Below are 16752 nucleotides of genomic sequence, written 5' to 3'. Positions count from 1 at the left end.
GCCTGAACACCAATCAGAGTATTCTGAGAGCAACAATGGATGGAACTTGGATTTTTCATTAGTGCTTAAAAAAGAGCTGCCAAAGTCAAGACATGCAATAACCTTCTAAGTAAGTTTGCTGGCTCCATATTGTATTTGAAGGCACACCCCTCCAAACGTCTGCACTCACCATCTGCTACACAACCGCAAAATAACGTGCTCGAGTCTGGTATTCCTTGGCATAGGCAAAGATCATCAATGTCCAACTTCATACAGACATGTGCACCATATCAGGAACCTTATGACACAGTCCTCAACATCAATGCTGCACTTTCAAGCCCCATTGCACATCAATCAAGTACATATGACAGTCAAGCTGATAGACAGAATTTAAGCCAAACCCTAAACACCTACCGTGTATGGATCTATCCAGTTTGCCTGCAGCTCACCTTCTATTAAGACTATAGCTTTGTCCTAGTCTTCCATGCCAAAATAAGTCCGTGGAGTCACTTTGGCAAGAAGTAGGGTCTATATCAATGTCAACAAACAAGTTTCTTGCTGCCGACCCTACCATCTGTCCTCTTGCTTCCTACCTCTCTTACTTTATGAGGACCTTGATGAATGGGATTCTAATAGTCCAAGATGCTCATTTAGCCAGCCTTTGCAGATGGGTCAACATGATCACCCTCTGGCCAAACAGCCGGAGTGGTGAAGCTGAAAGTTTACCTGAAAAGTGCCATTTATAAATTTAATGTAAGAAATGAAGAAAATGATGAAATTTTTACTAGTCTTTGTGTTTAGGGTGTGTTAGAATTGATACGTTCAGTGTGCAAAATGAAGATGATTCTTCTATATGTTCTTTAAAGATGTCAGCATAAATTCCATTTAAACATTAAGGGTAAGGGAAATAAAAATAATGAAGAAAAATAAAATGGAATTTTAAAAGCAATTTTAAAGTTGCTTTAAATTAAGTCATTCTGAATGACTTAAAAAATCAGAGACATGCAGAAATAAGAAATTTAGTATTATTTTATTAAAGATTAAAAAACTTCATTCCACACTAGATGCAAAAATATTAGAAATTATCTAACATGTCAGAGAATAGTACCTTTCATTTATAATCCAGGCATTATAAAAAATTGGCAGATTTTGTTAAAAAAGTAAAATCTGATATGATTTTCAATAAAAGTTGTTTCTGAAGATATCTAATTTTAATCTTAGAAAAATTGAAACTGTTATGTACTGATACTGTATTAAAATTAATAAATTTTTGTGATGCTAATTTTAATTTTTTTAAATAGATTGCTAAAAATGCATTTTAACTGAGCCTAATGGCATATAAAACAAATAGAATATTTCAGGAAATGCCATTGATTCTAACTCTATTCAACTTAACATGATTTTTTTTGTTGTTCAAGAGAAGTTAAATGTATTTCTGGAACAATTTCTGGAAAAACTAAAAACGAAACACATTTCTACCACAAATTATAAAACATAGCATGTTCTAAAATGGGACACAATTTAAATAATTATATGGGATTTCACCATACAAATGGAATAAGTAATACGAAAATATTTCATCTACCCTAAAGTACCATACACATAATTATTCAAAGTGTCTAACAGTGATTTGTATATAGCAATCAATCACTTACTTGATGCTTGTAGAATTTACTAGAATTCAAAACTGGGGTATAATGAATTAAAGTTGTATATTTTCAAGATGGGAGATTTCAGTAAAATTTTGTTACTAAGTAAATCAGTTTTCTTCGATTTAATAGGTCAAGATGATTTTTTGAAAAATATATATAGGATTCTCTTTGGAAAACTGACAGTGGGATAAAAAGCATGATTTTTAACTTCCAAGTATCTCTGACTTCTCTAGTCTTCTTTGGTCTAATAAAATGCTATAGAAATCCCATGTAAAACCTGAAATTCCAATCTCCTGGCCCAATCATCTAGATAATCTCTTTGAGTTTTCCCAAAATTATGCTCCCATACCATTTTCTATGGGAATTCTCCCAGTGATTAACAGAGAGAATGAGAATTTGGCCTGTGTTCTATAGGCTCTATTGAAATGTGTCCACCTGAGGCATGTAGGGAGGGCATCCAGCTGGCACGCCACATGTTGCCCTGGAGTGTTGTACAATGAGAGGGATATTTTGGCTATGAATACCTGGACAATCTCTACAAAGGCCCTGATTATGAAAAGAACTTCAGTATTGTCATTGTTTCCTGAGTATAATATGAGCCTAGGAAACTTCAGTGTCTAAGTTTATATAGTTTAGCATATAAAAGCTCTTATTAAGAAAAAGCGAAGAGAGCTGGGTCATTGATATCAGAACCCTAAATACTTTTAAAATTTATGGCAAGGCACAGGAGAGACTTGACCAAGAACTAAAGCAGTAAAAACATTGCAAAATTAAAGATGCAAACCTAGAATGAAAATTTATATGTGTCATGGTTGTTTGAATGTATATCATAAAAACTTAAGCTAAGATAGTATTAATTTAAGAAATAGCTATTAATTTTGTTTTTATTCAAGGAATCTGTGAAGGGAAATGCCATATATTTGAACTGTAATGCAAACAAAGCAATTTTGTCAATTTTGGATTTAATTTTTTCAAAACACCATACGTGATTAGAACACATAATGCACCAGTATTTTTGCCAATTTTTGTTTTAAAACCAAAGCTGTTTTTGTGTTGCATAAGCACAAAATCAGAATTTCAAAACCAGGAAACATATTTAGGGTGAATTTTAAAATAAGCCCACTTGATTCTTTGTTACAGCAACTTGAAGAGCCAGGAACATTTTTTTTTTTTTGTAAAATTCCATTGGGGTAAATAGGGTAGCTAGGAAACGCTCCACATAATGAAAAAGAAGCATATGCATTATTTTCCAGTTTTGCTCAAAGTTTTCATCCTCTTTCTGAATGGTTTGGTGATATTTACAATACAATATGAATATAAATTTTCAGGGATATATTACATCACCAAATGCTGAGAAACAATTACAGCTGGGATTTACATTTGTGTTGATGTCTTATTTTGCCTATAGATTCTAAAAACCAAAGAAAAGTAACTTTGATACAAAACACATCTTGAAACTAAAAGACATATTTTATCTATCAATATAACCAGTTGATATTGTTTCTAAGACAGAGTTTGACAGCAAGTGAAACAAACAAACATAATGGCTTAATATGCCTCTTCAGCCATTAGAGCTGTCATTCAAAAGGATTGTTTTTGTATCATTAATTCAATACTATAAAATAGAAATTTTTACTTTTACAAACCTTTGGTGACAACTTGTCTGCACCAAGGAAATCAATATCATGTGAGAATTTGCCACTTGTCACCAGGTAAATCTGGTTTAAATTATTTAAATATTATAATTATGGGTTTAACATACTTATTTTCCCGCAAGAGCTTAAGAAAGTATTTGGTGATTATAATGATCATAAGGCAATTGGGCCCCAATTCGTCAAAGAAATACATGTTCAGAAAGACAAAATATTGGCAGAGGATCATTATCACAAATCCAGCAAATACTCTATGTAACCACTCTGAATTCTAGTAAAACCATAAAAATTATCAAGTTACATTTTTTCTTTAATTTACTCTACCTGATTTAAAATACTAACACTTTAAGAATTTAACTGTTTATATGAATACCTGACTTTTAAATTAATTAAATTTACTTTTTAATTCTGATCAATAAGATTGGTGGTGTAGCTTATCTTCCTCTTTACAAATCAAGGCATTTTACAAATCTTAATAACTATTTAAGCCCTAAGAAGATAGGAAACGCTGATTTTGAAGTTGACCTCTTTCTCTTTATTGTGAGAAATTCAGAGCCAAAGTCAGCACTGTTGGTAGCTGATTATCATATCTAAATATTGATTCTCCTAAAACTTGTATTTTGAGATTTTCTTCATTATAGAATTACAGGTGGAAAGTCACTTCTCTTTGATATAAACTGCATGGAATAAAGAAGGAGGCAGCCTTACACAATAATATGTACGAAATGGTTTTCCACCTCTGCGTGCTGCAGAAAATCCCACTGAGTTAAGTAGGGTTCTACCAAGGCCACTTAAATATATTAGCCTATTATGCTCCACATTACTTTATTGTTCTCAAAAAAGCTAATGAAATGTTCCAATGTAATGTTTATGCTGGAGTACTTTTAAAGGCATTTCAGAAGTGATGTTTCTCTCATAACTTCAGAAGGGGGTTCCACGCCTAAAAGTATTTAGTAGACCATTAAGAGACCAACCATGGCATCTCTAGTAGTCTGCTGAGTTGTCAAGAAGAAAAAATTTGAAGATAACCAGATTGGAGCTAAGTAGGAGATTTTACTCCATTTTAAAGTGACAAGTATTAATTACAAAGATGGCAGACATATGTAGCATATTACACTACCGATTAGGGTTAAAATATCACATATTGGCTAGATGCAGATGATGTGAATTTATATTATCAATCTATTGGATCTGTATATTAGCATAAAATAAACAATCAATTCATTCTTCAGATTTAATTGCTTTTTGAAAAATGAAGAATTCTGATCTTTACTGAAGTTATATATTGTGTAGAATGAAACTCAACTGATTGTTATTTTCTCTGTAGATGTGGCAATTGACCCAGAAGATTAAGATATCTGCTGGCTTATGATTATAAATATCAGTACTTTACATTAAAGAAGAGCAAAGCAGGAAAAACACAGGAAGCAAAACTGTAATCAAATTACTAATTTCCAACAACATTAAAGTTATGTGATCATGACTTGTATTCCCATACATAGTCACTCCACCTACTAAATATCATCCTTATTATAAACGAAAACTTGAATATTAAGACCAAATGCAATAAGGTTAAGGTTAAAATCAAGACTCAGAACGTAATAAGGAGATTAAGGATATAAACAATGAATAAACGCCTTATAAGAGATGCTTTCACAAAGGCAACTTCTTATGTAACCATTCTTAATTAAAAACAACATCCAGGGGAGTTCTTGAAGGTATTTTTTTTTCATTTTCAAAATATAAGAATATACTCTCAAAAAGTGCTCAACAGAGTTCATAATTCTGACCTCTACTGGATAATCTTAAGAACAGTTTGTACTTCTTTTTCTTAAAACTTGACATTACAATCAATACAGTTGCTGTACTTCAAGAATGTCAATTATGTCCTACATGCATACTTTCATTTACTCATATAATCCTTGCGTCAACTCAGCGAGGTAAATGCTATTAGACCACAATTTTGAAGAACAGAATCATGGAAATAGGGATCATTACATTTAGAATATCAACCTGATTTATGGGTCTCCCAGATTTTCAGTGTGTCTGTTAATAGAGTGTAAAACACGGTCTGGGGAATAACTATGACTTATCATATGGTTATGTTTGTGCATTCTTGCTAATAGAAACCATAAGCAACATTCTTCCATGTAAGAAAGTTGAGATAGAAAATTCAAGAAAGTGGAAGGTACACACTTTTCTTCTCAAAATTAAGTATTAAGATATATCTATACATTTTAGAGGCTGAAAAATCCAATAACCATTGAAAATAAAATTGGTATAAATTATGTTGAATCTAGTTTAATAATCTGAGTCCTTTAGAATAGTGGACATTACAATAGACCCATATTAGATTACCAAACTCTCACTATTTAATTTCATCATTTAGAAGCAGTACTCTCTCTTTTTTTTAATAAAGAGGGGGAGGATTTGGGTCTCAAAGATTTCTTCTAGTAAAAGCATTCTGTCACAAGATGTCAACAATGTCAACTAATAATTTGCTTTGTTTTATTTACTAACAAACAGTAACTAAACTAAATGAGTTACTCATAGCATAGCTTTTCAGCAAAGATTCTGTCTGCTTTATAATCATGTCTCTAATTGAAGTTCTGGTGGAAGGTGATATATTGGACATTATGATGTAATTCAATTTCATTTCTGCTCAAGATTTAAGGGAAACTATACCTTTGTAGTAGACACATATTGTAAAAATTCTAAGGTACTTAAATAATAGAATTCTATCTTCTTGAACCTTCAATATTTTTTTCCACTATTTAAAATCCCAGGATGCTACCTTTAGTATCGAATAGTGCCACATATTAAAAAATATTGTTCCTGGTTGTAGTTTGTGTCAAGAAAGAGAATCATGAAAAGATGAAAAGGGCAGGGGTGTTATAATTTAGTAACACAATTCTCATTATCCCAACAGTTTCTATAGTTTTATTCATGACAGGAATGCTTTGACACATGACTACTTTAGAAATCACAGGTGGCAGATTAATATTTTAAGAAAAAAAACATAAGCTTATGAAACTGAAAGTTCTAGCATTGAGTCATTTCTACCAGTAAAACTTTTTGACAAATATACCATCTTCTTTGTGATCTAGAAATTATTTGAAGACAAAATCAAGAACTGAAAACTCAGTTTCCTTATTTTGGCTTATCAAAGGTCAATTGGAAGGGAGAGCCAAGGTCAAGAACTAGCCCCAAGGTCTACTCCAGAAATTTCACTAGAGGGTGCTCTTGGGCTTTTATGAGCTGTCAATTCTCCAGTATGAAAACCAAACACCACTGAGAGGATATTTTCTGTCTTCACATAACTTGTACTCCATCATGGAATCCATATTCAATACCTCAAGATTTAAGAATACTAGAGTTGATTTTTTTTATTTTCCTCTGTAGCTGTCTTGTTTTTACTGGCGATATACTTAATTGTAGGTTCAAATTTAAGGCCCATAAGAAAACTTAAAAGTCTCAAAAGTCTACATTCTAATTAGATAACTGCCAAAACAATCTGTCATATGAAAGTGAAATTAAATGGGGTTGAACGGTGAAACTATTTTTCCCAGAGTATTTTGCAGACACATTTAGATTTTCCAAAAGTTTTATACTTCATATTTCTACTGAAAAGACGTATTATTCTATAGTATCCATGGAAGTAATCTTGGTGTCTAATAATAAGTAAATCTCAAATAATGAATCTCAAGAAATTATATATTTATTATTCATATGTATAATTAATTCAAAAACTGAACACTAAATATACACTCAATAAGTAGCTTTTGGGCTAGAGATAGAGCACAGGAGTTATGAAACTTGCCTCGCATGCAACCAACCAGAAAAATTGGAAAAATATGTAGTGGATTCTGAGGTCTTATAAAATCACCATAATAGCTCTCTTTAAAGAGAGAATCTTTTGGGGGCTCTCATTGAGAAATGGTAGACAGTATAAGCAAGCACATCTAATAAAGTTTATTTTCCAATTCAACACCCAGAGGACAAGATTACTAACTAAAATTCAAAGTGGTCAATATCCAAGTTGCTTGTAAATAAGTTTAAATCATTCTATAAAGAATAGGTAAATCCCCACGGATATTTTGAAAATAAAGAAAATCAATGAAAAGATGTAATTATTTTCTCCGTAGATATAATTAATTTGAGAGTAAGGTCATTTTCTCCCAAGTGCACTCAAAGTTTTCATATACAGACCAATGTTTGCCTACTGACAGGAGTACTATTTGTACTGAGTTTTCTAAGTTTATATTTGCGTCTGTATCACAGAAAAATAAAATATTGCATAAATTTTTATATTTGCAAAAGAGGGTTCAAGCTGAGGCAGAGTGACAAGTATCGTTAACAGTATAAGAACATATCTTAACTATTCATAAGTGTTCTTTACGTGATTTTCTGTTATAATACTTAAAAAAGAAAAATGGTTTCACCTTGTTTTGTGCAGCTATGTAAATATTTTAGTTAAAATTTGCATAGGAAATATATGTTAGCATGGTTATTTCACTATTAGGGAACCAATATACAGAAAAATTAAATGAGCATTCTATCTTATCTCAGGCAGTTAGTAGACTGAGGTCTTATTGAGAGTTCCTGACCCAATGTTATGTGTTTTGCTCAACTTTTCAGTGTCTGTTTTTCATGAAAGCCCTACATACCAGGTCATAATTTTACGTGGACTTCTACAAATTATTTTAAAAATTACTCTTGAATGGGCTAGAGCGATAGCACAGGGGTAGGGCGTTTGCCTTGTGCACAGCTGGCCCAGCCAAGCCAGGTTCAATTCCTCCGCCCCTCTCAGACAGCCTGGCAAGCTACCGAGAGTATCTCGCCCACACCGTAAAGCTTGGCAAGCTACCCGTGATGTATTCAATATGCCAAACACAGTAACAACAAGTCTCACGATGGAGACGTTACTGGGCCTGCTCAAGCAAATCGATGAATAACAGGAGAACTGTGACCGTGACTCTTGAATATCTAACTCTTCAATTTAAGCAATGCTTCTATGTGCAAAGGTCTAGAGATCAACTGACCTAGATAAGCTTGCGTTTTCAACAAAAAAGTATGAATCACAGAGTAAAATTAATGCCTTCATTGGTCACTGCAACCTTGTATGCCTCAGCTATCCAGTCAAGGCTATCCTAAATCTAAGAGGCTTCCTGTATTTTTATGAAAGTCAGCCCAGTATCAAAATACTCCACACCTTTTGCAAACAAGATTGCAGTTGTACTTCTTACTTCTTTAAGAAGAAATATCAATTCAAATTCTGAACTTAGCAAACAGATAAATTAGGAGGTTATTAGTCACATTATGAAAGGATTCACCACTGAATTCTTATAAACCATAAGTTGCTTGACTGCATTTTAAATAAGTTACTTTACAAAGCTTCCTTTATAAGGACTTTTCACATGATCCCTTATTTAAAAGTATTGAGCAATTGTTGGGCATAAAGTCCTACCACCTATCACCACTTACAACAAGCTTCCTTTTCCATATGAGAGTTATAAGCACCACAGTTTATTTCAAAAACAAAAATGAATCCTTCACTCCTAAAAGAGGTCTACTGAGTACTTACTATGAGTCTAGAAAATTGCTAAACATTTTTTCTTAATAATATCAAATACTTCTACTATAACTCTAGGTAATTAATATAATTATTCGAATTATAGATGATGAAATTAGGAGTCACAAAAATTAGACTTAAGTAACTTGATTAAGTTCAAAAAGAAAACAGATGATGGTGTCAATTTAAATCATATATATATATGTCTATATATATATGTCTGGACCTTTTATGACATATACTACTATTTCAGATGAAATTTAATGGTATCTGACCTCTTACTTGGGTGTGCCCAAGCTATATTCTGATATTCTATCCTTTGGAATAAGACTGTTTACACCGAAAACAAAAACAAAAACAAACATGTAATCTGTATATAAAAGACAAGGAACCCCCAATCAAGATCGCCTGTTTTGATGACTGAACAACTATATTAAGAACTTATTTTCTTAAGATCTCTACCCATTGAGTCTAGATTCACTCCATAGTTATTGAAAATATTTCTAATCCTTTCCACATAGCTTTCATATTTATCCCATGATAAAACTCTCCAGTTGTTAAAAACATGTATTTTATAAAATGTATGTCTGTTGTTGATATTTTACTCTTTATTGAGGTTGGTTCTTCTGCAATATGAAGAATTTCACCATTCCAAACGAGTTGTGTAATTAACAAATGTTCAAAAATTCAAGAGAGGCTGGTTAAGGACCTAAACTATAATTCTGCTTAGAAACACTCAATAAATCGGTTTCCTTGGTGGATTTATTGAGTCTTTCTGAGCTTTTGTTTCTCCTTCAACTATAAAATGAATAACAGAAGAAAATAGGACAGCAACTTTAGTGTTTTTATAAAGATTTGTTAGAAGACTGAAATTAAAGCAATTAGGATTCTGTTTAAAATATTTAAAGTGCTATAAATGTTTGCCACTATCAGTGATACTATAGGAGTGGACACTACTCTAAATTCTTAAAAAAAATACATTACTTAAATCACTGTATGATACTGACTTTATTCTTGATATAAATAAGCCAGTTTCACCAGTTTCAACTAGAATAAACACTGAAGTAAAGGCCACACAAGCCTTTAGTACCACTTCTTCCACAAGTCGATGACCTTGATATCTTGGACAAGTCATATTACCTACTTCATCTATTATTCAGGGAAGTATGACTATAGCTTTTCTTCTAAAGTGATATAATTTTATCCTAGAATTCCATGATCCTTTGGTCCAGTTCCTTCTGGGTCCCGCTCCACTTAATTACTGATTATAACTGAAGATTGACTATTCAAATATAAACTTTTACTGGGCATTTATATGAACCTGTTGAGATTGCAACTGTACAATTTCTGTGAAAAAAGAATGGTTCTGAATCTTTATACACGGATCTCTAGGAAAAGGTTAGGACTGCCGAAAAAGGAATTTAGTGGTACTTTAGTGGCTATAACTAAGAGTCTTGTTCTTTTTGACTAGCAGAACTCAGAACTCTCTTTCTGAACCACTGGCAAGGTCCATTCCGACATCCAGATCAGGCACACAGCAGCCCTTTGTATTGGCATAAATTTCAAAGCTGGGATGGAATGCCAACTTGATACCGAAAACTCACTACAAAACTGTATCCAGATTGACTGCTTCTTTCCCTCTCAAAAATCTTCTGTGCCAGAGAGATAGTACTGCAGGTTGGTACTGACCTTATATGTGGTCAATCCACGTTTAATCCCTGCACACCATCTGGTCTCCCCAACCCAGCAGGAGAAATGCCTGAGTGAAGAGCTAGGAGTAAGCTCTAAGGACTGACAGATGTGGCCCCAAACCCAAAATAAATTATATTCATAATTCAATCATGGTTTAATGTGGTGCTTATTTTATTCATCACTTGATCTAAAACATAAGCATAGTGACTGGTATAAAAATGAAAGCAACTGTCTCCAAAGAGTATGTCACTATATTCTAACTCAATAAATTCAAAAAGAACCAAAAAGATAAAACCACCAAATTCATTAGTGACAAAATTTCTGACGTTTTCCAACTAAGCAATACATCTTTTCTACAAAGTGAAGTTATTGAGAGTATGGAACGTAATTATATTTCCTATTTCTAAAATTCTCTATGATCTGTCAACATCTAAGTTTGATAAAACATTTTTAATTGCATGGACAACTATAGACATATCAAATGTTTGGTAGTAAATTTATACTGAATTAACCTTCTCTCCTCCATTTAATAGTGGTTATAACTATTTTTACATCTAAACAAAGTGATATATTAAGCTAGAATCTATTTTTGACAGCTGACTTACAGTATCTGTATCAGCAGGTAGAAAGCTAACACTTTATTTTAGGATATCTACCATATCATAGTCTGATATGCCCCTCTAATAATAATAACTCGAATTCCCCTTTAATGATTCATTTTAAATAATATTCATAATAATTCATAATAATAATTTGTATCTGATAGTCTTTGCATTGTAAAAAGAATAGTTATGCTAGTAAAGAAAAGAGTTTTTATACTGAACGGTAATAATTCTAGAAAAATAAAGAAATAAAATTAGAACTTTTGAATATTTACTGGTTTAGTTTTTATCAATATAATAAAATTATCTGGGCCATATACAGTATCTTACTGAAAATTTATCATAATATTCAAGTTTTCTCATACTAATATTGTAATATCAGTTTTGTTTTGATTAAATATTTTATAAGTCTGGTTGTGTTACAGCAAAATGTCCAGCATGAAATCATATTTATAGCACATTACAAATATACAAAGTCATCCCTTAATATGCAAGTGTTGCTTTAAGAAAGAGAACTAAAAATACTCATAAATAATTAAAATACTATTCAATAGCACCTTAATTTTGGAGAACTTTCATATCATTCCATGGAATTGCAAGAACACTTTATATTTTAAATCTCAGCAAAAAAAAAAGAAGAAGAAAAAGGACACTAAACTTGAGTCCTTCCAAGTTTGTAACCCTTATAAATAAATTTCTACTTCACAACTTACAACTACCATCAAGAATGAAACTTATGACAAAACCACAGACAAATCCCTTGCAACGGAGCCTCGATGACACGGATGTAGAAATACACTCTATTTTATAGTACACAATGAAGACTGGAATTCAGATATCAGAAAAAATAAAAAACCTCTGTGTTGAGTCAGTCTTTTAGCATTAAATTTACATTCTCACTGTCAGCAGACATTTTCAGGTTAAACATTTTTTAAGTAAAAACTTAATAATCAACATCTGCATTACCATAGGAATGTGTTTTCACTGCTTTGGTGATAGAAAATACTTTAATCTTTTAAACTTTGCTCTTTTTTTTCTTTGTTCATATTAGATGCCTCATTGCAAACCTGGCCCCTGTCTCTACAGTTGCTCTCTCATGGAAGCTTCAGGAAAAAGAACGGAGCTGTCTGGATGCCTGTAACCTAATGCTGTGGAGATTAAACCCAGAGCCACTCATGGCATGAGTCCCGTTCTTTGTCTAAAGTCAGCCTCTGATTGAGTCAGATATGGAGTCATTAGCAAATTGAACAGCCAGCCTAGATATTTTTAATGTTTATTAAAACAGCATCTCTATTTCTTACTAAAATGTTCACCTAATAAACTCCCCTTGAAAAAAATTTCATTTTACCTTCACCTTATTTTCTCCTTCCACCTGAAAATCCATAGTGAAAGGGAAATTATTCTGGCCGTTTTCAAATATTATATATATATATATATATATATATATATATATATATATATATACACACACACACTTAGGTATGCTTTGAACAAACAATTATTTCTTATTTATATTTATCGAGTTAGTTACCTCTAAGCTTATGGGCGTTACTTGGACTAATGGGGATCCTTGAATTGATGCCCAAAGACTGTTCCTATGTTGACACTGTGTTGAGGATATCAGGAGAGTTTTTGTAAGACTACTTCTTGCCTAGTATTATCTTATCCCCATAGACAGTGAATACGGTGGGAGGGTTCTTTTCCCTCCATATAAGACTTAAAACTCTGACCAGGCATTTAAACGTTTCTTTACAATTCTCAACTTGGTCTCCCAGGAACAGCTTTTATAGCTTTAGAATTTTTTTGTCATAAACTATTCTATTTATTTCTCAGCAGCTGGTGTCAAAAAAGTTGTTGTTGTGTTTTTTTAATATTCCTTTTAAATAAATAAAATCTGTTTTCATATTGTGTAAAATTAGTTTTGCCTGCTGTGAGTTTGTGGCATTATGAAGTGATCATTTCTTCCCATGAATTATTTAAAGTGAGGATATCAAAACCTGACGGAACAATACAATTCACTATACAATGCAATTTAATTTTATAATATGCCAGTTCATACTAGTATCTCAAAGTACATAGCATTTACAATATATTTGTTCAGAATTAGCAGATTAAGGCAATTTTCCCTTAGTTTCATACTTTGTTATCTACGTTAATTCAAAAATTTCCAGGGGGTTACAGAATCACTCCATATTAGGCAGAAAATAGAAATCTAAAGACATTCTGCTGACTACTCATTTAGGACGCTGAAGTCCAACTAGTCTGAAAGATATTTAGCAGCTCTCTCTTTAAAATTATTTTAAGACACTGAGTCAGACAGTTGTTACTCTCTCATTATAAAGCCCTATTAGAGTCATTGGCATTTTCTGTCTTGGCTCTTGGTTTCTGATATTTATTGTCTCACGAAGAAAAGGCATTCATGTAATCATAATAATTTTTACTATCTATTCTCACTGTAAAATGTGTTTAGGGGTTTTCCTTTTTGGAAAAAATGAGTTACTCAAAGTCCTCACATCACTTTATAGAGCTTAAAGCAAAACAGCTATACACTTTTAAGGTGAGCAAGATGGCATGAATGAATTACTAATGAATAAAGAAAAGGCATGATTAGAAGAAGCTATAATAAAGTCTGAATCAAGGAGAGAGCAAAGGTTATCTTGTATTTGATATTTAAGTAATAATAATTTATAACAAAAATACTACATTGATTTTTTCCTCTGTGGATTTTTCAGCATCTGCGATATGTGAAATAATGTTTGATTAACTCACTTCGTTGAAAGATGAAGTCCATGCACACTATTTAACCATTCAAATACCCCCTAACAAATTTCTACCACAAAGGTTAAATAAAACTATATAAATAAAACTCATGAAAAACATGATACTTTTGGATATTTATAAGGTTTTCTGTAGCAAACTGTATCACTGCACAGCAGATATTAATTGGTACTTCCTGTGTTCTACAAACATACTAAAGACTAAAATTACATATCTCATACAAATCTTCAATAAGATTCAGTAAGTTCACTCCACCTTTAACCAAACAGTATTTCTCAGTGAAAGGTAGCACTGTCTGTCCAGTAGATAGGGCAAATATTAGGACTAATATTAGGGCAATATTAGAAAAATAAAATATTAGGGCAAATATTAGAACTCCTATGCCTCACCCAACACACCAAATTCATCAGTAATCCCATTAACTCAGTTGAAAAGTACATTCCAACCCTTTCCTCTTCTCACTACTTCTATCATCAAACCAAATCATAATTTCCTATAAGGCCTCCAAATTGATTTTTCTTCCTCTTGTAAATCATTTCCTAAACAGAAGTCATATTTCTCCTAAATGAAAGGCAGGCCACATTCTATGTATAAAATTCACTGTCTACATGCATAATAAGAGTAAAGTAATTCAAATTCATAACCACAATCAATCAGGTCTTTCATTATCTGTTCTTGCCCATTCTCTGACACTGATGCTGATCAGTCTTCCTTGTGCCTCTTCTGCCTCAGTGGCATGATTAGTCCATTAAACAAGTTGCACAGTGGTATGGCGGTTGCCTTGCACGCAGCCAACATGGCCGACCTGAGTTCGATTCCTCCGCCCCTCTCGGAGAGCCTGGCAAGCTACTGAGAGTATCTCGCCCGCTTGGCAAAGCCTGGCAAGCTACCCGTGATGTATTCAATATGCCAAACACAGTAACAACTCTCAAAATGGAGACTTTACTGGGCCCACTGGAGAAAATCGATGAACAATGGGAGGACAGTGACTGAAATTTAAGGTATAGAGGTGACTAAGGACCATTTAAAAAGTACCTATTATAGCTGTGCATTATATCACTGTAACTCAGTGTATAGAACATTTCCTGAAATTTATTTTAAAATGATTAAAAAGTTATTTTCATGTGAGTACATACTGAAACTTGTCTTCATTCAATAATTTGCCAGTGATTAATATGAGAAAATAATGAATATAATCTTCCTAAAGAGTATCATTCAAATTACTAAAATTGAAGAGATAACTGATAGGAATATCAAGTTGTATGAGTAAGCAAAATAAAATGTCTAGCCTCTGTTTCTCTGTAAAAGAAATGAAAGAGTTGTATCAGATCATTCAATATTCAGCGAGTTACCTTTTAATATAGCACTTCAAAAAATCAAAGAAACTGGATAAATATCATTACTCTTAATGAGCATAAACACAAACAAGCATTTTGATAAAAAATGACACAATTTATATATGCGTCTATATGTGTATATTTTTCATTTCATTTTTTCATCATCCTGTTATTCATCAATTGCCTCGAGCAGGCCCCAGTAACGTCTCTTTCATCCTAGCCCTGAGATTATATTCAAGGCTCTTTAGGAGAATGAGACCCATCATTGTTACTGGTATTTGGCATATTTGGTACGCCACGGGGAGTTTGCCAGACTCTGCCCTGTGGGCAGGCTACATTCGATAGCCTGCAAGTTTGTCCAAAGTAGGAATGAGATAATAAGATGTCATAAAAAGATGTCCTGATAAGATGTCGTGCAGCCGCAAATGCGGCCGCACGGTTCCGGGAGCTGGATTTTATAGTCTCTGAGTCTTGGCCGTTGATAGGATTACACGGCGCCAGGGGGCCAGGTGGTGGGTGTGACCCCCGCCTACTGGAATTTGGAGGATCTGGGTGGAGGATGCTCGACTCCAATCCGAGTAGGCTGGGAGATCTCGGCCCCGGAACCCGCGTGGATTTGTCCCTCTGCCAGTACCTTCATGTGTGCGGAGAGTGGTCTCAGCATGGTGGTGGCTGGTCCTGGAGGTCTTCGGCTGCCGGAGCCCTGGTCGGGGCGGGGAGGAAAGCTCAACCCGCTCCCCTCCAAGGGGCTCCGGGAAGGAACACCCAGGCGTGGGGGCAGAAGACTGCACTGTTCTCGTCCGGGAGTTGGATTTTATAGTCTCTGAGTCTTGGCCGTTGATGGGATTACATGGCGCCAGGGGGCCAGGTGGTGGGTGTGAACCCCGCCTACTGGAATTTGGAAGATCTGGGTGGAGGATGCTCGACTCCAATCCGAGTAGGCTGGGAGATCTGGGAGATGTGTATATGTGTATATAAATATATGTGTGTTGAGGGGGCTATTGCCAGCTCAGTGTTGGAGAGTCACACCCAGCAAAGATGGTACAATGTGATATAGGGATCAAATACAGAACTACAGAGTACAAAGCACAAACTCAACAATTTGAGCCATATCACTAGTCCCACAAATTACATTTTTAAAGAATGTGAAATATCAACTACCACTCAAACTTACAATCTATAAATAATTTTGATCTTTTGCCAATTATTTTTATCATAAATCTACAGTGAAGAAACCAAAAACTCTGAGACTCATGAAGTTGATCAAAATGAGCTACTGATGCTATTACTTTTATGCCAAATTCTGGCATTCTGGGATGTGCAAAATGATGTTTTTTTTCTTCTCTACAGCCCACAATGTTTAAATGGAGAGAGATGTGTGCAACATTACAAGTGGAAGAGCTGCAGATTAATTTGGGATTAATGGTTCAAAAAAGTTAGTGAAGGATATTGAAAATTGCCCTATTACATAATGAGATTATGGCAGTA

At 33.6% G+C, this 16752-nt stretch overlaps 1 protein-coding gene across 5 annotated transcripts in view; it reads right to left on the bottom strand.

Annotated features, from left to right (window-relative positions):
* The window catches only part of ZBTB20 (zinc finger and BTB domain containing 20), a 903174-nt gene that overhangs the window by 553480 nt on the left and 332942 nt on the right, over positions 1 to 16752 (bottom strand). The window lies entirely within an intron of this gene.

The sequence above is a fragment of the Sorex fumeus genome, unplaced genomic scaffold, assembly GCF_029834395.1.
Source record: "Sorex fumeus unplaced genomic scaffold, SorFum_2.1 ptg000265l, whole genome shotgun sequence".
NCBI lineage: Eukaryota > Metazoa > Chordata > Mammalia > Eulipotyphla > Soricidae > Sorex > Sorex fumeus.
Note: the sequence above shows the minus strand (reverse complement) of the source record. Positions and strands in the feature narration are given on the sequence as shown.